This window comes from Sesamum indicum, linkage group LG8 (genome assembly GCF_026168435.1).
Source record: "Sesamum indicum cultivar Baizhima isolate 11 linkage group LG8, ASM2616843v1, whole genome shotgun sequence".
NCBI lineage: Eukaryota > Viridiplantae > Streptophyta > Magnoliopsida > Lamiales > Pedaliaceae > Sesamum > Sesamum indicum.
This window is the reverse complement of record NC_142664.1, coordinates 9,753,041-9,778,301: the sequence shown is the minus strand read 5'-3', so window position 1 is coordinate 9,778,301 and position 25,261 is coordinate 9,753,041. Positions and strand designations below refer to the sequence as shown.

The 25,261-nt window shown below is 34.2% G+C and overlaps 1 long non-coding RNA gene across 1 annotated transcript; it reads right to left on the bottom strand.

The window, feature by feature from the left end:
• Window positions 1-1,628: 1,628 nt before the first annotated feature.
• Window positions 1,629-20,521, bottom strand: LOC148787187 (uncharacterized). Its single transcript, XR_016067042.1, has 3 exons — window positions 20,335-20,521; window positions 20,081-20,221; window positions 1,629-1,910 (listed from the first exon to the last, which is right to left on the bottom strand). It is a non-coding gene; the product is annotated as an uncharacterized LOC148787187 (long non-coding RNA).
• Window positions 20,522-25,261: the final 4,740 nt, after the last annotated feature.

Sequence of the window (25,261 nt, the reverse complement as noted above, 5' to 3'; positions counted from 1 at the left end):
TTAGAAAGAAATGTATATATTGATGCTATCTATGAATACAATACAATAAATTATTTTCTATATTAGATTCCTCCATAAAAGGCAAAAAAAAAAAAAGAGATAATATTTATGAAAATTAATTAAAGAGTTCATCAATATGTGCGTATTGTTATATTGTAATCAAGCATTTGTCTTTACAAAATTCTTTATTTACAACTCCAGTTTTTGAGTAAAATTGAAAAATTTAAAGTAGTGATGAAGTTAAAATTGACACTCAAAAGTGAAGTATACCTTTCTTGCAAGTTCAATCATTTTGCGTTTATTAAATTTGACAGTACTTTTAACGAAGGATCTATTGAAATTCGGTTTCAAAGGATGGATATTTTGAAGGAAATATATGTGGTAGGTGTGTTTTAATCTGAAAAATGTAATTAATAGTTTGGTATATAAAGATAGGTATAGACTAATGTCACTTGATTCATAATTTTAGTGATTATTACACTTTGATGACTGGATTTCATTGATGAACTTAAGTCTAGTAATTTAAGTTTGAAATTGAATTGCAATTAGATTAAAGTTATACAGATATACTAATGTGTGTACAAATTTTTTCCACCAATTTATTTGGTTCTTTGCCACCACAGAACATATTACTTTCAAATATTTTTAAAAGAAAAATCAATTGACACTTTTGAATCTATTAATCCCTATATATATATAATAGACACTTATAAAAACAAAAAGAATAACAAAGACTAGAGGGTTGAATGTTACAAAAAATAAAGCACCTTCTGGATTATCCAACCCTCTAAGACTGACCATCCTCTAGCAGCTTCTGGAACGTCTCCTGCAAAGCAAACAAAATTATTAATACTTTTAAGCAAGAATTAATTTTTTTTTAAAACAATAATATTAATACTGTAGCTACTTACCTCCACCTCCAACACCCTCGGCCCACTCTAGCCGCCGTTCACTTTTTTCATGCAGCACCTCTCCAATAATTCCTTTCGCTTGGGGGGTGATCGAGCTTTCCTTCCTGTAGAAGAAAAAATATTTAGCATCTTATTTATAAAATACTATTATTTAGTTACCAACTTCCTCTCTGTATGCCAATAGAGGAAGCCCCCCCCCCCCCCCGATACACAATTGAGTTTGCCACCTAGTTCGCCTTTTATAAGGATTCCCGTTGGAAGTCAACTCTGGCCCAGTATGTCTGGAGCTGGAGCCAAACCGTGTTGGCTAGTCAGAGTGGCCTGACCAAGCTGGACAGGGCGATGGAAAGTATTTTTTGGATTTACTTATCGGTCAAGATGTGGAACACCTAGAACATGAACTCATCGTTACAGTCCCACCAGTAGGTCATCTATAGTAATAAAATTAAACAAAATGTCAGTAAATTTTATTAAATAATTAGATTATTAGATAAAATCAAATTAATTTAAAATTTGATTACCTTCATGCTCTCAAACCACAAATGCTGGTACTCTTCCAGCACCTGCCTCAGACATGGCGACGGGTGGGAAAATGTCCCCGTCACCATTGTATTGATGCGCTCGTGGAATCGGCGGTCAGATCTAAAAGGACATGCTATATTAAATATTTTTAATATAAAATAATAATAAAAAATTGATAAACAAATTTACCTTGCGCCATTGAGTCTGATGTGTTCGGTGCGCTGATGGTGGGGGGATTGATAATAATGGTGGACTAGCCGCTGGGGTGGCAGACTGGTGTATCGTCTCATCAGCTGCCAGTGCAGCATCTGGAGTCTGCGGGGCGGGAGACGGTGTGGTCGTGTCAGGTGGTGTGGGTGATCGAAGAACTGCTTTCCCAACTCGGGAAGCATCCGACAACATTGGTAGAAGTGGTGAGCCACGACCATGACCTCTTCCTTGACCACGTGGTATACGAGGCGTACCACTAAACATGATCTAAAAAATTATTGAGAAGTATTAGTCTAAATTTTACGATTATTCTCATTAATATGTAAATAAAAAAGAATATACTAATTCTTACACATCGGAAAAATTATCATGAAGTTATGATTATTGTACTCATTAATTATTTAAAAATGTACAATTTTCTTGTGCACATATACAAACGGGCCAAGTATTGCTTTAAGTTTATTTAGCTTATCACATGAACTTTTTATTGTAGTATTCGTTATATTTATCCATTTTAATCTATCAACAGTAGCTTTTGCTGATAGATGAAGATGGATAAACGTAACAAGTTCTACTGGCAAAATTCAATTGATGGCCTAAAAAGATTAAAAGCATGCTAATGATTATGTAATTGTACTTTAATTTGTCAAAGATGGAAATATTGTTCTCAATTTGTTTTCTATTTCTAATGATTATGTAATTGTACTTTAATTTGAAATATAACCTTAATATTGTTATTGTTGACATTATTTTGTAAATAATATTATTATTGGGATTATTGGTCTAATTTTGTGATTATTGACTTTATTATGTAAAAATGTTGTTTTTGGGAATATTTTATAATTTTGCGATAATTGACATTGTTACGAAAATAATGTTATTACTGGGAATATTAGCTTATGTTTTGTGATTGTTGACATTATTATGTAAAAATATTATTATTGGAAAATATTGTCTAATTTTTTTATTATTGACATCATTATGTAAAAATGTTATTTTTATTAGGAATATTGGTGTAATCTTTGTGATCTAATTTTTTTATTATTTAAATAATGTTATTATTGGGATTTACTATTGATCTAATTTTTGTGATTGTTTACATTATGATGTAAAAATTATTTTATTGGAAATATTAGTCCAATATTTTTTATTATTTACATTATTATTTAAATAACTTTACTATTGGGATTATATATGGTCCAATAAATTTGGTTATTTACATTATGATGTAAAAAATTAGCCTATTTATAAAATAAATTGCACATGTATACAATAAATATGGCAAAAAATTTAAGCAATATAATATTATACACATAAGAATTGCATAAAGGGAAAAATAGGCCTCATTTGACTTGAATTTTCAAATTCGAAGGAGACTAGCAATTAATCTCTTTCTTTTATATGATTTGACTAATTGTAACTTCTTAATTTGAATATTTGAAGTATTTGACAACAAAGAAAAAATAAAAAGAACGAAAAATTCAAAAATTCTATTTATTGAAATTAGTCAGTGCATATCTTCATATAGAATATTACAGTAAATTGCACAAATAATTACACTATACAATTACTAAATTACACAATAATTGCATAAATTACACAACTATACAATTAGTTTTGAAAAATTGTACAAAATTTCTATAATTGCAGAAATTACATCAAATAAATTTCTATAATTGCAGAAATTCTTGTACAACTAAATATTTCTATATTTGCAAAACTTACATAAAATAACTTTTTCACAGAATTGTTTTAAAAATAAAAAAAATTGACCAAGAATTTTTAAAAATCACCCAAAATTAAGAGAAATTATTAAAATAACAAAAAATATACAAAAATTTGGCGAGTTACATAAAATTTACAAAAAAGATTTAAGAATTTCAAAAATTTATAGAAAAATATTAAAATTACCAAAAATTATAAATTTTTTTATAATTTCAGAAATGTATAAAAATTGTTAAAAATTACAGCAAAATTAAGTAATTATTTTTAAATTGCCGAAAGTTTTTTAAAATGTTTTATTTTACACCAAAAAATTAAGAAAATAAAAAATATAGGATAAATTGTCCCAAACATGTTAATGATCAGAAAAAGTAGACTATAAATTAATTATGGTGATTGAAAACATATAATGCTACGAATTAAATTGATACATGTTTAAAAGATCAAATATATTTGTATATATAAGATTGCTAGTCTTATGTACATGTAAGTAGCATCTTATACTGTTGTATTGGATCATCTAATCAGACCGTTAATACTTTTATCTAACCATTGGATAGTATTAAATCCATAAAATACTACATTCTATGAAGGTTTTGACATTTTTGTTATACATTTATGAACGGTTTTATTTAAATTTCATATTTCACAACGGTCAAATATTAAATAACCGTTCCTAGGTTTCATTTTTCCTCCAGTTTTCTTTTGGTGCGAAACTCAATTTGTTGGAACTTATGTTGGAACGGTCAAAATAAATTAACAGTTCCTATATTTTAATTTTTCCTCCTTTTTATTTAGAACATTGTAATATATTGAATGGTTTATTTTATTAATGTTGGTTCAAAGTTGGAAAGGGCTTTGGGTCGACTTCCTAATTTATTGACCGTTCCTAAATACAAAAAAAATGTGTTTTGTTTTTTTTTAAAAAACAAATTAGTGGTATGGACAAATAGTTTGCAAATTGTACATCTAAATTAGCTGGTAAACTATTATGGGTAATTTTTTAATTTAAACAGAAAACGGTAAATGTCAATCGTAATATTGTCTTCCTCAGTCTCGTAATCCTCATCAAAGCTATCCTCGTCAGACTTGTCATCAAATTTAAAGTTCCCCGATCGGGCCAACATGAGTACGTACGACCGTACTCCAGTGTGTTGCGAGCCCTTCCGTGCACAAACCTAGTCTACCACTATGGAGCTCTACTGCAAAATGAGGATATGTCCGGTCAAAATGCCTCGATGCATCTGAATCAGATGGGTGGCACATGGATCCCTCTTCCGTTTATTTGTTGGCATGCCACGTTATTTGCTTGGCAGTCGCTTCTGAAACATACAATCTTTGCAAGCGAGCGGTAACCGACAGGTACCTAAGAATGCTATACGATGTCTTTTTCGGATTAGGATTTTGCTCCCTGGTTGATCTGTACGTAGAAAACTTGCAGTAGTCCAAATCAATGTTGTCCTTCTTGTACAACATGCAGCCATTTTTACACACATCAATCTTCTCAATAGGTAAACCCAAGTTTCTTAACAATTTCTTCGTATTATAGTAATCTTGGGGCAGAGTGTGGTTGCGGGTCACTATATGATTAGCCCATTGGGATATTTGGTCACATATATGCTGAGAAAATGGCCAACGACCTTGATATTCAACAACTCGGCAACAACCTCAATTGAGATTGGGTGCAACCATTCCACATCGACTGCTCAACTGCATGCACTACATTGTGAAACCGATCTGCCAGTCCAGTTACATAATCGTACCATCTACAATAATATAAACTACACCTTATATTAGTAGGAAACGACCTTGTACCTTTATCAGGCACACCATCCCGATTATACTTAGAAGACCAGAAAGCCGGCTTGGCGGCATAAAAAACCATTCTCTGTGTCGAATCCATCTGCACCGCATCACCCGAAAGCATAAAATTAGAAATGGGAGTTTGCTCCTCCTACAATTGGGCCACGGTGATGGCCTCAAAATACTCCTACACCCTCTCCTAGCCATGGGAAGTCCAATTATACTACTCTGGCATAAAACCTTTCATAAATAAGTAAAAATTTACCTCGTCCGTGGTTTGGAGAAACTTCATTTTTGCACTTCCGAAAAGGACATTTAATTTTCTCACCATCCATACATGCATGTTGAGACTTGGGTCATTCTATAATGTAGCAACACCATCCTCATCGGCGTAAGACCCGACCTATTTGAAAGGTTCTTCTCATACATTCATCTACTTAACTGTCTTAACATTACGATGAGTCCTACACAAACACAGAAACACACACACACACACACATATATATATATTATAACAATAAATTTAATTGATAAAATAATAACAAATATAATCAATTGACAAATAAAGGGTTAAAGTTGGTACCTGATCAAAATAACTTTAAATATCAATAAAAATTTGAGATAGGATGACGAACAAGAGTAGAAAAATATTTGTGAGATAGTGGGAGATCAAAAAAATTCAAGAGAGATTGAGGAAATAGAGAGAAAATAAAAATCAAAGAAGATAGTGACATTAAATGGAAAGAGCACACATATTTGGCTGTTGAAAAATAGCCGTTGATTTAGATTTTGAAATGGTCCTTTCGACGAGTTTAGGAACATTTTTTTTTATCAGTGAAATATAGCCATTGTATTTCATTTGAAACAGTTTCAGTAATACTAAATAAATAATACAAAAAAAAGTTCCAATTTGCACCAAATTTTGGAACGATTGTTGAAACACTTACTTCTTAAATAAAACTAATAATTTTGAACGGTTTTCCGCATAATTGATTAAGGGTGTTCAAAAATAGTTCCAAATTGTACCTTATTTTTGAATATATTTTCTAACTGTCATCTTTGGACATCCTTTGTCACACATATAGGAACGGTCAACTCAAAGTCGTCCCTAATTCTAATATTATATTCCAAACAGAGTTCCAACCATCTATTTTTACTATTTTGTAATGGTATTTGGATTGGATTTTATAACTATTTGTTCAGAACTCATGTTGGAATGTTATGCCTGTTCCAAAATTATAACAAAAAAAAAGTAGATCATGACATCATCTTTCAATATCCGTTCATTATGTGTTCCAAAGACCATTCGAAGATGAAATGGGTTTAAGAACGGTTGCCCTGACCATGTCAAATCCCACCTTTTTTTTATAGAGTGGTGATGTGCTCTAGCAAAATCCCATCCATAAAAGTGGTTGGCGGAGCACAAGATCTAGGATCCGATCATAGCACAAAGAAATGGGGTCCGCAAGTTTTTTAGTTTTACAAGCTAGCTTAAGGTACTATCACTATAAAAAAAAAAGCGGAATTTGAAGAGAGTCTAGGAAAAAAAATTTTGGCGTTTGGAACAATTTGCAGGACATCGAACTTATTTAGGGTGATTTTTGAAATAGTTGGAAATTCATCCTTACAAATTGCATTACAAAATTTTAGGAAGGGTTCTGGCAATACCATTTCTATTTGGATGTGTGGAGACTGAAAATTATTCTTTGGGGGTTGAAAATTTTTAATGAACACGTAAACTTGTGAAGGAAGTTAGTGTCTTTAGAAAAATATGCGAATTATCCTGTGGTAGCACTTGAATTTTCTGATTGTTGTCTTGTCTTATCCCTTAGATTAATAGGAATTTTTGGTATAAGCGAGATAAGTAGGAGAAACTAGCACTAGTGGCATATTAAAAATAAATAAAATTATGTGAAGTGTGTTCCATTGACCGCATCAAATAAGCAATGTTCAAGAATCAACACAAAAGCCTTTGTGTGAGCTTTTGGGCCAAAGCAATTTCATCTAAATAGTGCTCCTACATTTCTTTTGATTGAGGGCATCAAACTTAGTGTGTCCATTCTAGAACTTGCTTGTGTAATACATTTTGAGTTCACATTCTTGTAAGATTTGGTGCCTGAAAGTGATAAGGGCACTTAGGAATACCCCATTGACCTCAAAAGAGCCTACCTTGAATTCACTCACAGCAAAACTCATTTGAGCTTGGGCTTTTCCTTTGTAGGTTAAACTACGTTATAAGCTTAATCATCCCCTTCTTGATTATCTCCTGAAATGATTTTGAACCCATTCAAGGGGGTTGTGTTGGCTTGGTTGTTTGTAGATTGACATGAAAATGAGTGAACGAAATGAGGTTGCATACAAGCGATACACTGCTAGTCCCAAAGAAAAGAAAAGAAAAAAAAATGGGACGAGGAAATGAAAAACAAATGATGAAACAGAAAGAATAAAGAGAAAAGGAAAAAGAACTAGTCAATTGGATAATGATCTAAGGACGTACTGAGAAGCGACGTCGATCATCGATTCAGATAAGTGGCTTGAGGCCATGAAATCTGAAATGGACTCAATAGGTTCAATAACGTTTTAACCCTCGTACACCCACCTAAAGGTGTTAAACCTGTTGGGTGCAAATTGGTCTACGAATACAAGTTTGGAGCTGACAGAAAGATTACAACCTTCAAGGTTGGGCTCGTGAAAAACGATACACTCAATGACCCAGGGTTGATTTCGAGGAAACCTATTCGCCCGTAGACATGACCAACTCCATTCAGATTTTGCTTGCCATAGGAACAAGGTCTGACTATGAAATATGGAACATGGACGTGAAAACGACATTTCACAATGGTTTCGTTGAGGAAGAGATCTACATTGTTCAGCTAAAGGGTTTCACTTCCCATGAGAAGAACAGAAGGCCTATCGTCTCCAAATGTCCATCTATGGCCTAAAATAAGCTTTCTAAAGCTGGAACACACGTTTTGATGAAGTCATACGGGGTTATGATTTCATCAAGAATGAATTTGAACCTTGTGTATTCAAGAAGATCAGTAGGAGCGCGGTTGCGTACCTTGTGTTTTATGTATATGATATCTTACTAATTGGGAATGGTGTTAAGATGTTAGGCAACATTAAAGCATGGTTGTCCACACAATTTTCCATAAATGATATGGGTGATCCTCTTAGATTCTTGGCATCAAGAGTTATAGGGATAGATCTAGAAGGATGTTAGGACTAACCCAATCCTCATATATTGAGAAATCTTGAAGAGATTCAAGATGCAGAACTCAAAACAAGGATTCCTTCCCATGAGGCATGGGATTAAGATGTCCAAGAAGCAGTCTCCCAAAACTGATGAGTAACTTAAAAGGATGTCGGACATCCCTTATATTTCAACCGTAGGAAGCATTCAGTATGTTGTCCAGTACACCAGGCCAGATGTCGCGTATGCTTTGAGCGTGATGAGCAGATATCTGACATGCGCCAGGGAGGAGCAGTCAAGATAATACTTAAGTAACTGAAAAGGACTAAAGATGTGTTCTTGATTTACGGTAGTGGAGAATTGATATTGGAAGGCTACAATGATGCTAGCTTGCAATCGGACGATGATGATGCCAAGTCTCAATCAGGTTTTGTATTCAAGCTGAATGGTGGTGTGGTTGCTTAGAAAGAGTACCAAGTAGGTTACCACAATGTATTCCACCATGAAAACTGAATACATAGTCATTTCAGAAGCAGTTGAGGAAGCGATTTCGATGAAAAAATACATCTAAGAGTCGGGTGTGGTATCTAGAATTGTTGAGCGCACAGTTATCTTTTGGGATAACAACCGGGTAATAGCAGAAGCAAAGAAACCAAGATCTCATCACCGTTCCAAACATATTCTTAAACGCTACCATCTGCTTAGAGAGATGGTGAACAGAGGTGACGTCAGGATAGACTGAGTTTGCTCAACAGAAAACACAGAGGATCAACTTATTAAGCCAATGTCTCAAATTGCCCATGCTCGGCATTTGGATAAGACGGGTTTGAGGTCGATAGTTTATTGGATTTAGGTTAAGTGGGAGACAGTTAGAATAAATGACCTGGAAGCTAATTAGATTGGAATGTTTGTAATCTATTCCGGCAATAACTCGATTTTATGTAATATTATTCAATGAATAAAATGAGTATCCGCTATTGGCATTTCTTTTGTTTTGCCCATTACATTTATGTTTGCACTTCTTTCAAACATCACAACAAAGCCCACAGACCACATTGAACAACCGTGCAATAGTTAGAAATGTGCATTAGATGGCGGTCATGAAACCAACTTTTAGGGTTTGGTTAGAAATATTCCGAATCAAGGACCTCGAGAATGGGCATCGAAGTGTCCTATGGAGACTTGCATTATGATTCACATTTATTTGATGAGTTCCGTGTTTCATCAGAGGCAGATGTGTTAATGGTTATCTAAATAGGTCAATTGACTCGTGGGGATCGTCATATGGATGCCTTGGAGGCTTGGTCGGTATGACATGAGTCCGCTCCAATAGCACGGGACCAATCCTCAGACTTGATAAATCACGGCAGTCACGTGCATGCGGATGATTGTATCATAGATTTGTGTAAGAGGTGATCATATCACAGAAATGGTCATCATAGGACTTGTCTTGTGCTTTCAATGTATGTAGAGAAGGCGGTTAGTTCCAAGTAGAGGATCCATCTCCTGTCAAAACGTGACAGAGGCATCTCCTATGCACATGGAGATGTGTTAACGCTCTAGAAACTTGTGGCCACAGTCATTGGTCGAGTAGAAAAAATAGGTTCCTTGTTCGAGCAATTTGGCGTGACGCGACCTTAAGTATTAAGCATAGACGCCTACTCTAGGATGGGAACTGACACCTAATTCCATGGTGTAGACTATGGCCAGGAGACGGTAGATGGAATAACCGTACTAGTATAGACTCGGGGCCTAAAAGTTCACATGGATTTGCATCTAGTCTCTAGTGCCATGGACCGTTGCTAGAATGTCACCATAATGATAGACTTTCTTGCTCAAGGATTAATCAATAATTATTAATTAAATTTGATTTAATTAATAATAGTGGTGGACACTAGCTCAAGTCTAGCTGAAAGGTGAACCTATACAGTCACACATAAATCACTAATAAGGGACGAGTAATTATTTAAGAATTAATTTTATAAGTAATTGGAATACTTATATATGAGAGGGATCCATTGGATGGATACGCCCAAGGATAAATTATTTGGATTAATTTAAATTAGGCTTGCCCTTTTTATTTAATGAGTTGGACTTATTATTTAATAAACGGTTGGGTTCATATATTTAAATGAATTAACTTTATGATGGACTTAATTAAGTAGGATTTAATTAAGATTGATTTGGCCTTGTATTTTAATTAATTAAAATAAGCCCAAGCCCATTAATTAAGTTGGTGGAGATGATTTGGAAAGGAAAATATTGAGTAACAAATTCACTTTTGTAAAGTGTCATGTTAGTGATTCTTTATTTCGAATAAAGGATTTTATTAACTTATGGATGGTTAAATGAACCTCAACATATTTTATTTCATCCATAAAAGGTATATGTATATTATTTATTTGGAATAACTAATGAATATATAAAAAAGCAAGAAAATAATTTTCTTCTCTCCAATTCCACCTCTCGGCCTAACCCCCTCTTGTACACACTTGGTGTATTTTTTCTCGTCAATTCTTTTCTAGCAAATTAAGTTGAGGAATCTCAAGTTTCGGTGTGGTGTGGGCGAAGCTTTAGAAGGTTTCTACACTGAAGCCTTGCGTGAACGGATTAAACGAACCAGGTTCAAAATAAACAAATGAAAGGTTATTCTTGATTTACATTTTTGAACCTCACGTTTTCATTCAACCAATAGCTCTATTCATTTTAATATTGTCGTTTATTTTATTAACTACATCGAACACCCTGCAACTCCAAGGGTACCCCTTGGACTTATGGTCTCATTGTGATTTCGTTTTAGTTACGCAATTTATTTTAACCGTTTCCACTTGCGCGTTCCCGGGCAGATCCACTCGCAGTTTCGGCTGCCCTTTCACCACTACCCAAATATGGTCTCGCGATTCGTGGCACATTTTGGATTAGAAGGCAAGTTGCATTATTATTATGAACAAAGGAACACGGTCGTTGTTTCCCTATCTCACGAGTCATGGGGGGTCACAATTTAGGTGTCATTTGGTAGATGGGTCGGGCTTAACACCAGGTAGTATGGTTCATTTGGAGTCCTCGGGATCATGTGAAGAGGTAAGACAAATTATTTTGGGAATCTCATAGAATGAGAATCGCATTGGTTGCCTCCCATATGGCTTTTTCCATGTGAATAATAAAAGTAGGCATGGCAAATTGTTCTTGTGGATCCCAAGCCTACTAGGAAGGGATGTACCAAAACCCCACTCGAGAGTGGTGGGATTTTGTTGAAATAGTAGGAGAATTGAATGACTACAAGACCAACTCATAACACAAAATAATATTGGAATAATCTACTTATTCTTTCTACTCTGCGTTTAGAACACATGGCTTAGAAACGTTTTCCAATTTATTTTTTGATATTTATTTCTTAAATGGAATGCAAAGAATTAAATTGGCTGAAAAAATCGAAGGATTGTCCTCGACTTTCAAACCTGGCTTATGTCATGCTTAAGCCACTTCCATCAGGCTTGTGAATGGATTCCTTACTAAAAAAGAACATTGACTAAAGGACCATACCAGTATGGACTCGGAAATTTGAATTGTCATACGAAAATTCAGCTAGTCTCTAATGCCATGGATCGTTGCTACACGACCACCTATGGTGACAGGCTTTCTTGATTATGGGTTAATATTAGTGGTGAAGCACACTGGAGTGCGGTCAAGACCATACTTATGTACCTGAAAAGCACTAAAGATATGTTCTTGATATATAAAGTGGTGGATAATTTATAATGGAATACTACAGCGATGCTAACTTTCAGTCGGACATAATGATGCTAACTCTCAATCAAGTTTTGTAATCAAGCTAAACGGTGGTGTGGTTACTTGAAAAGTTACAAGCAAGCTACCACAACAGATTCCTGTTGGAACAAGTGACCAAAAAGCCAATTAGATTGGTTGTTTTCAGAACCATTCAAGCAATATTTATTTAAACAATGTTATCCCGACAAATATGTAAAGTATTCATTATGGCGTATGTATCTGTTGTGCTTACCAAATTACATCAAGTACTACTTTCACATCACAACAGATGCTCACATACCACTTTGTAACCCCTGTAGTTGGCGTATATGAAATTTCTATGGGTTAGTTGACAAGGTCGTCATATGAAAGCCTTAGAGGCTTGGTCGGTATGACTTCAGTCCCTGGCTTAAATAGTATGGGAGTAGTACTCAAACTTGAGGAATCACAATAGACACGTACAGGTGATGACTGTATCTTTAATTTGTGCCTGTATCTTTAATTTGTGTGAGAGGTGATCGTGTCAGAGGCATGGTCATCACAAGCCATGTCCAGTGCAGTCAAAGCATGTAGACAGGACGGTGAGGTCTAAGAAGAGGATTTATCACCTATCAAAACGTGATAGAGGTATCTCCGATACACTTGGAGATGTGTTTATGTTCTAAAAACCTGTGATCATAGTCACTGGCTGAATAGGAAACAAGGTTCTTATGTCGAGCAATTTGGCGTAACAAATGAAGAATTAAGCGTAGACGCCTAGTCCAGAATTGGAGCCGACACCCAATTTTATGCCCTGGACTAGGGCCAGGAGATGGTAGACGGAAGGACAGTACCCGTATGGACTCGAGCGCGTAAAAGTTCACATGGATATTCGCCTAGTTTCTAGTGCCATGGACTGTTGCTAGACAACAACCTATAGTGACGGGCTTTCTAGATCAAGGATTGTCGAAAATTAATAATTAAATTTTGTTAGTAATAGTGTTTGACACTAGCCCAAGTCTAGCTGAAAGGTGAACCTAAAGAGTCAAACACAAATCATCGAGAAGGGACGAAAAATTAATTGGGAATTAATTTGATAATTAAGTGGATAACTTATAAATGAGAGGGATCCATTGGATGGAGGAGCCTAAAAATAAATTAATAGGATTAATTTATATTGAGCTTGCCCTTATTATTTAATAAGTTGGAATTAATAATTAATAAAAGCTTCTTGGGCTCATGTATTTAATTAGATTAAATATATGATGGGCTTAATTAGGTGAAATTTAATTAAATTAGATTTAATAAAAAATAATTGATCTTGGTATTTTATTTTTAATAAAATCAGCCATTGCAACCCTAATTAAGTTGTTGGAAAATCCAGAAAAGGAAATTATTGACTAACAATTTCACTTTTAAAAAGTGTTATGTTAGTAATCCTTTATTTGGAATAAATGATTTATCACCTTATGAATTATACAATGAACTTAGACACATACTAGTACATCAATACGAGCTATATATCTATATATTAATTATTTGGAAAAAAAAAATCCTACCCTAGAAGCTCCTAATTCGGCCGACTCTCTAACAAGCACACTTGGTGTGTTTTTTCTGCTTAATTTTCTTCTAGCAAAGAGAAATGAGGGATCCCATATTTCAGTGTGGTGTGGACGTGTCTTTAGACAGCTTCTACCTTGAATCTCATGTGAATGGATCAATGAAATGGAGTTCGAAACAAATCAAGAAAAAGGTAATCCCTGGAATCATGATTTTATTACATTTAGATTTTAATTTACGGATTTTATAGTATCGCTTCCACTTGCTGGTTTCCAGGCCAATCCACTCTCATTTTTTTGCTTTCAAGTGGTATCAGAGCCCGCTTCGATGTAGGGGCTATATATTTATGTGAATAAGCATGATAATATGATTTTATTGTTTTTAAAGCATGATATTTATTTATGCTTATACTTGAATGATTATATGAGAAAATCAACATGTTTAGTCTTTGCAATTTTGAATGATTTAAGTATTTTAAGAAAATTAAATTTTGTGGTAAAAATACTTGGTTTTAGTTTTAGTTTAATGTGTGAAAAGAAATATAGTGTTGTAGCAGCGCACTGCAGACCGATAGTGCACAGCGCGTGCGCGCGGGCAAGAGCTTGCACGTAGCCTGGAAGCGCAGGCCCTGCATGCAGGCAATGCGGCTGTTGTTCTAGTTGACGGCCGACATCTGGGTCATTTTTCGTAGTTTTTCTAATTTCTGCACATTTTCTGAAAAATATTATTTTTTGCTAATTTAATTTTGGAAAAAATTGTATTTTTTTTAATTAAATAGCTTTAATTAATATGGTTGATTTGCGTGCATTGGATGCATGGGTCTCTATCATCCCTTTGAATTAAAGCTTTTAAATTTTTTTTTCTGCATATAATTTTTTATCATGATATTGGATATCACGGTATTTTCTTGAGATTTTCATTTTCTTATCTAGCATGCTTAATTGATATTAGGTGCTAGTTGAATATGGTGGATGATCACGGAGCCCTAGACCGCATTTATGTCTTATAATTTTATTGGTTGGGCCCTTGTGATTTATTTTCTCCCTCCTTTTCGTTTTTAGTCTTGAAATAATAAAGCATGATATCTCCCTCCTAATGTACTCCCTCCGACGTCTGATCGGAGTTTCTTGTTAAATTGTAATAAGAGTAGTATAGATTATTTTGGTGAGGTTTTTATTTTAATTCAGCCCATGGAAGAAGGTCCACGGAGGAGGAGGCCTATGGAGAAGGCGGCCCACGAAGATATTACAAGGCACATCTACATGTTAAAGGGTAAAATATATTTTGTATAGCATAGGGCTACCTTAGACAGTCCTTAGACAAACTGCGGGCTCAGTGGTTGCATAGGCTGGGCTTGTGATCATCCAACAGGGGTATGCTAGGTTTCATTGCATGCGATGTTTACCTAATGCTTTAAATATTTGATATTTATGCATGCAATGCTATTCTTTGATTAGGTCTCGATCAAACAACTCAATATTAACTATCACTTGGTTGAACGAAGTTAAAGTTTTAGGGGCCAAAATGGACTTGCATCAAGATTATTTGATCTGTCCAACATTTTCATCCACAATAATGTGGTGAGGAAGCTGCCACTATCTAAGTGTGCTCTCACAAGTCGTGGCACATTTGAACTAGACGCAAGCTGCACCATTATTGTGAACAAAGGAGCAAGGTCACTATTTTCCTGTCTCATTAGTCGTGGGGGGCGACAGTTGAGGTGTGACTTGATTGATGGGTTGAAACTAACACGAATTAAAATATTATGCCCGTAAATGGACTTCGATCAAAATGGCATTTCGATCTGTCCAATCCATCCATAGCAATATCATGAAGAAGCTACCACTATCCAAATATGGTCTCATAAGTCGTGACAAATTTGGAATATATGGCAAGCTATATTATTATTATGAACAAAGGAATACGCTGGTTGTTTCCCTGTCTCACGAGTCGTGGAGGGCGATAATTGAGGTATGATTTGGTTTATGGGTCGGGTTTAACATAAAATAATATGATTCGTTTGGAGTCCTCAGGATCATGTAAAGAGTTGAGAAAAAATATCTTGGGAATCTCATGTAATTAGAATGGCCTCGGTTGCCTCCCACAAGGCTTTTTCCATGTGAATTATAAAAGCGGGGCATGGTAAATTGTTCTTGTGGATCCCAAGCCCACTACGAAAGGGGATTGTTAGAATAAATGATAAAAAATCCAATTAGATTGGCCTAAATGTATTTTATTCTAACAATAAATTGACATTATGTAATATTATTTTCAAGGAAATAAAATGAGTATTCGCTTATTTTGGCATCTAATTGTTTGTTCTCATTTTGTATGTTTGCATTTTCTTGAACATCACGATAAAAATCCCATAGACCACTTGACAACCATGTTAACGTGCATTTTCTTGAACATCATGTTAACGTGCTTTCACGACTTTTGAAGTATGTCTTAACGCATTTCGATAAGTAATTGTATGATGAAAATAGCTCGTTTGATTTTCGAAATTAATTCAATGATTCAAGCATGTGAAAAGTTGAAATTTTCTATATTTATGCTTTTTTTTGTTGTTTTATATTAAAACAAACAAAATATAGGAAAAAAATGGCAGCAGCACTGCCGCTGTTGGGGCACAGTGTTCAACCAACTAGACTTGAGCAAGCAAGGGAGCCTGCATATGCGGAATCTGGCAGAGAGCAAGTGCGCATGTGAACAACCTGCAATGCAGCCACGTGCACGAATGCTGGGAGAGGGCCAGAGCGCACGCGCAGGCAACAACAATAGTTCATGCTACAGGGCTGACAGCCAACGGCTGGGATGTTTTTGCCCGTAATTGGAAGATTTGATTTTCTAGAATTTTCTTCAGTTTTAGTTAACTGTTTTAATTTTTTGGGACAAAATTGAATTTTTTCTAAAATTAAAATTGCATAATTAATTGGCCAATGCACCTATTTTTTTTTCATCCTTTTGATTGCAAATTTTCAACTTGTGTTTTCTTCGTAAAATTAATTTTTGTTATATTGGATATCCTGGTGCATAATATTACATGGGATGTATATTATGTGATGTATGGATGGATGATCTCGGAGCCCACGACCTCTTGTAAGTTTGAGTTTATGGTTCGGCTCGTATGCCCTTGTAATGTTTCTTCTCTCTCCCTCTCGTTTTTAGCCTTGGAACAATGAGGCCTGCTATCTCCCTCCTTATGCATTCCCCCCAACTTCTGATTGGGATTTCTTTTCAGTTGTAATGAGAGTAGTATAGGAATTTTTTTATGAGGTTTTTTATTTTAACGCTAGCTCATGGAGAAGAAGGTCAAAGGATAAGGAGGCCGACGAAGAAATTACAAGGCCCATCTACATTTTGATGGGTAAATTACTTTGTAACAGCATAGGGCCACCTTAGACTGACCATACACTCACTCTGTGCACAATAAAGTCGCATAGGTACCACTTGTGATCATCCCACAGGGGTATGCTTAATTATGTTGCATGCAGTGATTTCTTTATTGCTTTAGCATTTGATGTTTTGCATGCAATAAAATTCTATGATGAGGTCTCGATCAAACACCTAAACATTAACTTTTACTTGGTTGGACCAAGTTAAATATTAGGCCCAAAATGGACTTAGATCGAGATTGTCTTGATTTGACAAAGCTTTCCATCAAGAAAAATGTGGTGAGGAAGCTACCGTTATCCATGTGTGGTCTCACTAGTCTTTGCACAGTTGGAATAAAGGAAAGCTACACCATTGTTGTGAACAAAGAACACGTTCAGCATTTTCCTATCTCATAAGTCATGGGGGGCGACGACTGAGGTGTGATTTGATTGATGGGTTGAGCCTCACATTAAGTAACATGATTCTCTTGCAGTCCTCAATATCATGTGAAGAGGTGAGGTAAAATACCTTGGGAATCTCATGGAATGAGAATAGCATCGATTGCCTCGCATGGGACTTTTTCCATGTGAATCTATGATCACTTAAGACAATAGAGAAGGTCTCCGCAAGTGTACTTGTCTTCAAGATAATGCCCTAAGGTGTAGTAAACTGTTCTTATGTATCCCAAGCTCACTAGGAAATGACTTCCCAAAACCCCACTTGAGAGTGGTGGGCTTTCATATAAATAGTTAGAGAGTTAAAGGCTAAAAGAACATGTCTTGAACTTATCAATAATATTACTATCATATGTTGAAATCTGTTTAATTCTATATTGTAGAAGATGTCTAAGAACCCCTTAACCCTGATAATGGAGATTAATAGATTCAATGGCACGAACTACAACAACTAGCTGCAAAATCTAATGATTATCAGAGGTTTCAAGAACCAGGCTATGTCTTGGACAAGCCGCTCCCGGTGAGTTTATTAGAAGGGTTTTCGCCCGAAGAAAGTCTGATGTTCGAGAAGTAGCATGAGGACAACAACAAGGTCGCAGTATCATATTAGCTTCAATGACCAATGACATCCAAAAGCAATATGATAGGCTGGAAAACGTTCCCTCAATAATGCTTCACATGATCGAAGTTTGTACGATTCTTGATAGGAATATTAGATATACTGGTACAAAAATATTTTTAAGGACAAAGATGACTAAAAGATCTTCTATGCAAAGTCATGCGATCAAGATGCTATCCCTCGTGCAGAAGACCTCAAAGCTGGGCTTCATAATGAGACATAAATCGATGTGATCCTCCAATCACTTCCTCCCTCCTATGACCCGTTTATCATAAACTACAACATGAATTGACTTAAAAAGTCTATTCATGAGTTAATTAATATGTTGGTCTAATACGAGGCAATGACATACAAGTCTGCACCTATATTACTAATAGGAGAGGCTTCAACCTCCAAGGCGAAAGGCAAGAGGGCCGGGCGCTAGAAGAGGAAGAAGAAAAAGGAAAAGGCGTCGCAACCACTACTAGCGCTCCAAGCACCCCTGTTGCTCCAGTGGGAAAGAGCAAAGGGAAAGGGAAGAACGGCGGTTCAGAGCGGTCGAGGGCAAATGATGTTTGCATTCATTGCTGTGAAAAGGGGCATTGGAAGAGGGAGTACCCACAACTTCTCTTCAACCCATGTACGTTTGTATTGAAGTAAATATGATTAGTAATTCTTCTTCTTGGGTATTGGATACTGGCTAGAGAGCTCACATTTGCAATGATTTGCAGGTATTGGAAAGAAGCAGAAGGCTAAGTAAAGACAAGATGATCCAAGGCTCGGTGATGACAAGGTCGTTGTTGTGGAATCGGTGGGATCTCTCATCTTAGGTATTAGTGATCATATTTGAATAGTAGTAAAGAACTATTAATATGTACCAATCATGATCAAAAATATTATTTCCATTCCTTATTGAGACAATGATGGTTATGCATTTAAGATTAATAAAAATAGTTTTTATTTGATGATTGATAATAACCTTCATCGACTTGGTACATTAACGAATGGTTTTTATATTTTCCAATAGTCAAATTGGATTATAACTGCCCAACACAAATAAAAATTAGATAATTATGAAAATGCATAAATCATAAATCAAGGAGTTGGTATCTCCATAGAAAGGATGAGGAAGTTGGTAGAATCAAGGAGTCTAGAGGTAGATGACTTGGGTAAACTATCAACTTGCGAGTCCTGTCTAAAAGGAAAAACGATAAAGAAACTTTTTGTTTGTCACGCTTGTCCCTGGTCTGTTGGGCTTAATCCACACAGACGTCTGTGGACCACTAAATACTCCAGCTAAAAGAGGATATTCATACTTCATAACCTTTATCTAAAATCACTCATGGTATGGTTATGTTAAGCTCATGAGGTACAAGTTTAAGGCATTTGGAATATTTAAGGACTTCAAACATGAAGTAGAAATCAAACTAGCCATAAGATCAAAGGCTTTCAGTCAGATCGAGGTGGGGAATATTTAAGTGGTGAGTTCATGGATTACTTAATAAAGAATAGAATTCTCTCTCAATGGACTCCTCCTAAAACGCCACAACATGGAGAAGTCGAACCATGTTGGACATGGTTCAATCCATGAAGTGGTTTACTGAATTGCCCCTATCCTTCTAGGGTTACGCTCTTAAGACAACGGCCAAGTTCCTCAACATGGCGCCGTCCAAAGCTGTACTCCTAACGCTATATATGATATGGCATGGTCATGGTAAGAAAATATATCAAAACATAAGGTGAAACAAAAAAAGACAAGTTTTAATGAGCATGATTTCTACTGCCTCAACAAGGAGTTCCACATGAATTTATTTTAAAATATTTATCAAATAAATAAAGTTGGATTTCTTGTTGAACCCTAATTACGGAAAAAAAATTCTTAACATATTCAAATTTAAATATTTATATTTTAAAACTTTGATAGGAAAGAAAATTAATTTAAAACAAATTGGAGAAATGAAAAGAAAAATAATTAAATATGTACTTGAGGCTCCATTAAACTTGCCCGCAGCGCACAAGAGATGGGATCCGACGATAGCACACCGAAATCTTCACAAGATGAATTTGAATTTGCGTCGGATGAAATAATCCGGCCAAAATCTATAGTGTATGTTCTTGAGGAATTCTGTTGGCAAATTATACACGATGACGAATTAACAAATCGATTCAGAAAAAGGAACTAAAGATGGAAAAAGAAAGAATCAAATGCTTGAGAAAAGGAATAATGGAGTTTCCTACATAGAAATCATCTTAGATTTCTGGAGTTTTCTGCCATTTCTTGGATACCGAAGGAATCAAATGTAACGTTCCTACAACTCTTGAGCGTAGTACTTTATGGACTTGAACAGTGAATTACAGTGAGTGTGTTGAGGGAAAAAAGGTGTGAGCAAATGTGAAGTGTGAGTGGTTGAGCGTGAGAGTGCGAGTAAATGTTGTATGTGTTTGTGTGAGTGTTTCAAATAACAAAGCTTGATTGGGGGTAGCAGAAGCATTGGAATTAACGTTCTGTCTATTTCTCGTAATATTTTCCTACTAATTTCTTCTTTTTAGGTTTGTCTTTATTTAATATTATTGTAATAATTAGACAAGAATCATTTTTGGAACGAAAATATATATTCATGGTATCTATGAATGCAATACAATAAATAATATTCTACATCAGATTCCTCCAGAAATGGCCAAAAAAAGGAGAGACAACATCTACGAAAATTAATTAGAGAGTTCATCAATCTGTACATATTGTTGTATCGTAATCAACCATTTATCTTTACAAAATTCTTTACATACAACTCAAGTTTTTAGTAAGATTGAAAAATCTAAAGTAGTGATGAAGTTAAAATCGATACTCAAAAATGAAAAATTAATCATGTATACCTTTCTTTATATACAATTCAAGTTTTTAGTACGATTGAAATTCGACAATATTTTTATCTAAGGATCTTTTGAAATTCGATTTGAAAGGATGAAAATTTTGAAAGAAATATATGTGGTAGGTGTGTTTGAATCTGAAAATATAATTAATGGTTTGGTATATAAAAGGTAGGTATAAATTAATGTCACTTACCTAATTTATAATTTTAGTGAGTATTACACTTTGAGGATTGGATTTCATTCATGAACTTGATTCAAGAAATTTAATTGCAATTATATTGAAGTTATTTACACCAATGTATTTGGTTCTTTGCCACCATAAAACATATCATTTCAAATATTTTGAAAAGAAAAATCAATCAACACTCTTGAATCCATTAATCGCAATATATATATATATATATATATATATATATATATATATAAACCTAAAAAACAATAACGAAGATTCAACTGTTACAATTTTTTTTATTGGAACACACAAGAAAAAATTGGGCTAAAATATTTTCAGTCCCCTATGCTAATTAGAAGGGGTGGTATTTCAAAGGGAGTGAGTTTGTAATTTAAAAAGACTCAATTATTAACTTTTATTTTATTGGACAAAGTTACTTTTGATCTTTTTACATTATGAGTTCATATATTTATTGATATTCAATTATATAATTGATTAGTTATTTTTAATAATATTCATTCATTTGTTGTAAAACTCTTTTACAAAATTTAATTTTTCAACTTTATAAATTTTCAATTTTTTCGTTTGCTCCATCCAATTTAAATTAACTGTTTATATAAATTTTTCGGGAAAAATATTGAAAGCAATCACTACCATAAAAAAAAAAAGTTTCAATGGTTTTGCCCATGGTTTAGATATTGTTCAAATTGCATAGTTTTGTCTTCCAACGTAAAGGTCTACTTTTATAAATATGGGTATTTGGTCTACTTTTATAGTAGTTTCTCGCGTTTAGTAAATTTTATTTAATATATGCTTTAATTTAAAATTATTTATCTATATATATTGATAATTTAATACTCTATTTTCAATAAAACTAAATCATTTATATTTAGGTTTTCATGAATCACAAGTATTTAATAATTAATGAATGAATTTTAGAATATTGAATCATACTTTTAATATAGTAAAAAAAGTTACCCCTTAAAATAACAAAAGAAAAAAAAAAGTGGAAGTAGATGTTCGAATTTTTCATTGGACAACCATATCAAAAGCTTTTGGAAAGGAAAAAGATATTCGAATTTGAAAATTTCTTTTTAATTATAAATATTGACAAAATAATGAGAAAAGAATAAAGAGAAAATCGATTGGCTATAAATCAATTATTGGGTTGTTTAAAGTGCAAGCAAAGATCTCCAGCTCTTGATCATTATGTTGGTAAGAAATGAATATAATTTAAAGTAGAACATTTTACATACCTTCTATTTTCTTTTCTATCTCAGTAATATTTCTTGTACGACTTCCACTTCCATCCCCAACCTAATGTTGTGGAAGTTTTAATATGCGTCATGAACAAATGACATAATAGTTCATTCATTTTACATAATCTTCTATAGTTGAAAAGTTAAAAAATAAAACATATCCACATAAATTTTGGTCAAAGATAAAACGGATTTATGGATTTTGAGTTTACCTGTTCCAGCACTAGATCACTCCTCCGACAACTATAGAGTATAAAAGTTGCAACCTCCTTTAATGAGCGGAAGTTTTGAGAGACTCTATCACGAATATAGTACTATTGCATGAAAATTTGGTTCAAGAAAGTTAGTTATATTACATTAGTTTTGCATAACTAAAAAATTTACAGATTATTGATGTAAAGTATTAAAAAATTATTACCTTATCACTTGCATTCGAGGCATTGCGCTTTCTCTTTTGTAATATCCAACCCTCTAGTCGTTCCTGTAGGGATAATTTATATCTTGGTTGGATTTTTATTGTCTGAGTAATTTCCGATAGAGGGTCCACATCTTGTTGGAGAGGGACTTTTTTCACTCTTACGTCCAACTTGCCTTCATTATCTTTCTGTCACACGCTTCATTTGTTAGGAGGTCCACCACATTATCCCTTTATCTGAAAGTGTACACAAAATTACATTTCAAACTTCTTTTCGTAACATGAATTTAAGCCAAAATATGTTGCAACAACTAGTTACCTCTATGTTGTGACTTTGTTAGTAAAGAAATATTTTTAGCATCGATTTCTATCTAGATTCTTTTGAGAGCATATTTTTCGATCAATTTAAAACATTAATGAAATGATCATTTGATAATGTAAATACTCAAAACTACAAATACTACATCTCCTTGGTTATTATACACAACTTTGCATGCTCCCACCTCTTAGGATTTTCTTAAGCAGCACTATGGCAGGAAGTTCATATGGGAAGTGAATCCATATGTCATCAACATTTGAATCACTTATCCTTTATTGTCCTTTAAATACACTTGCTTTGGCAACAACTATAACTGGTGATACACCCTCAAGATGATTGTTCAAGCTCAAAAACAATGACCGAGGTGTTTGGATTGTTTCATGTCGTCCCACCAAATCATAGAACAAACTACGATATAAGGATATGTATATGTCCTTAGTGAAGGAGGCTGTTGTCAGCTTCCGTTAATGATGAACTATCATTATTGCCAAATCCGCTATTAGAAGCTACAACTGGAAAAAACTAGCAAGGAATTCCAGCACCTGCGCACTTTAAAACTTCGAAAGAACATATGTGCTATGGTCTTAATATGGGAACAACACTAGGAATTAAATGCCACTGCTATTGTTTGTTGACCTGCAATCAATCATTCAGCAATTGCCATGAAAATATTGATATTGAAGGTATAATAGTAGGCTGTTGGAAACTATAATAAATATTGAAGAACCGTTGCATCACAAACTAAATGCAAAGTGACATTAATCAAAAGATCCCTATCATATGAGGGCCGCTAAACCACTTGTCAGTAGAATTCTCATTTAGCATTACCGCGATATAAAATGCTTGTTTTAGAAAAGAGTTTTCATGGGTTACCAATATGTCATTTTTGTATTTATACCATCATCTCAGCAATGGTTATAATTATTAGAATTGACATAGATGACATCACCCTGATTCAAAAACCACTGTACTGCATAGCCCTATGCAAAATCTGCCTCTATTTGGTATATCATGTAACCCACCACCATTAATATGAATTTTTTTTGTAGTCATTTAATCGTCTTAGCTTCCCCACAACCACTTTTGTAGTATCTTTACCACCCTATGTGCATGCCCAAATAGAGTTGTTTCAATATTGTCACTCTCTAAGTTGGCCACTTTAGATTTTGGTCACTAACACCTTCATCACAAATTGCATCATCACCATGCTACATGGATATAGCATTGTACTTGACGCATAATGACATGTTGCACCACCATTTATATCTGCAGGTAGTGATCGATGCATTGCCGCCTTTCTTACCCGATATATTTCATTCCAAATCCACACGAAAACAGCGGTCCTCTACCTAGTATTATAAATGGGTCTTTCAACTTGCAACAGCTGTAATCTTGGTCATGGGTTATTTCTTTATTGACAGACTTCAGTGCTAACTAAATCTTTGTAAAAGTTTGAATTTCTCTTCAACTTGTTATGAAGTGATTAAAAATCAACCGTATTAAGAAGCTACTTTATCTCATGCTTAGTGTAAAGTATTACTAGCTTATCTACATGAGCAAATTTGAAAGGAAAATAAGTTACATTGATCAAATTTTCGTTGTTGGATTATATTATTTGTATAGAGTAATTTGGATTTATATATCAACAAAATTGGTTACATTGAAAGGTTCAAAAATGTAATTACAAGTAAGATATCCTGATTGGGAGTTATTAAAGAAAATATGCTTCGGATATAAAAAAAGTTGGCAAATTGAGAAAGATATATAGAAAACTAAATAGACAGATTGATCAGAGAGCCGAGACCAGAAATATTAAAAGTAACATTTATTGTCCTAAGTATGAAAAACGACATACCAAGAGATCTAATTTTGTGACGCCTTCTAAATCATTGCATGGAAAACCAATGTTGTGAACTAAAAGACTTATTACAAAAAAATAATATATGTATGGTGATGAAGAGAGAATATATAATAGTTGCAACAATTAATACCTTTATGGGGCTTCCAAACATGAAACAATGAGAAATGTTTTTATCAACAAATCATTGTAAATAAGAAAAACTGTAAATAATTATGGAAGATAGCCTAATTAATGTCTTCTCCTCTCCATTAATGTAATTAATAGTTAG